Below are 942 nucleotides of genomic sequence, written 5' to 3'. Positions count from 1 at the left end.
CTCTACGTTAAAAGTCAGGCGGAACGGCTCTGAAGCTCCAGACGGTGCTTCCTTGAATGCTTAGCCGCCTTTCGAGCTGCCATGCCGGGCTTGAGTTAGTGGTTTGCGCCCGGTACTCTACGTTAAAAGTCAGGCGGAACGGCTCTGAAGCTCCAGACGGTGCTTCCTTGAATGCTTAGCCGCCTTTCGAGCTGCCATGCCGGGCTTGAGTTAGTGGTTTGCGCCCGGTACTCTACGTTAAAAGTCAGGCGGAACGGCTCTGAAGCTCCAGACGGTGCTTCCTTGAATGCTTAGCCGCCTTTCGAGCTGCCATGCCGGGCTTGAGTTAGTGGTTTGCGCCCGGTACTCTACGTTAAAAGTCAGGCGGAACGGCTCTGAAGCTCCAGACGGTGCTTCCTTGAATGCTTAGCCGCCTTTCGAGCTGCCATGCCGGGCTTGAGTTAGTGGTTTGCGCCCGGTACTCTACGTTAAAAGTCAGGCGGAACGGCTCTGAAGCTCCAGACGGTGCTTCCTTGAATGCTTAGCCGCCTTTCGAGCTGCCATGCCGGGCTTGAGTTAGTGGTTTGCGCCCGGTACTCTACGTTAAAAGTCAGGCGGAACGGCTCTGAAGCTCCAGACGGTGCTTCCTTGAATGCTTAGCCGCCTTTCGAGCTGCCATGCCGGGCTTGAGTTAGTGGTTTGCGCCCGGTACTCTACGTTAAAAGTCAGGCGGAACGGCTCTGAAGCTCCAGACGGTGCTTCCTTGAATGCTTAGCCGCCTTTCGAGCTGCCATGCCGGGCTTGAGTTAGTGGTTTGCGCCCGGTACTCTACGTTAAAAGTCAGGCGGAACGGCTCTGAAGCTCCAGACGGTGCTTCCTTGAATGCTTAGCCGCCTTTCGAGCTGCCATGCCGGGCTTGAGTTAGTGGTTTGCGCCCGGTACTCTACGTTAAAAGTCAGGCGG

This window comes from Syngnathus typhle, unplaced genomic scaffold (assembly GCF_033458585.1).
Source record: "Syngnathus typhle isolate RoL2023-S1 ecotype Sweden unplaced genomic scaffold, RoL_Styp_1.0 HiC_scaffold_420, whole genome shotgun sequence".
NCBI lineage: Eukaryota > Metazoa > Chordata > Actinopteri > Syngnathiformes > Syngnathidae > Syngnathus > Syngnathus typhle.
The sequence above is the reverse complement of the archived record's forward strand: the minus strand, read 5'-3'. Positions refer to the sequence as shown.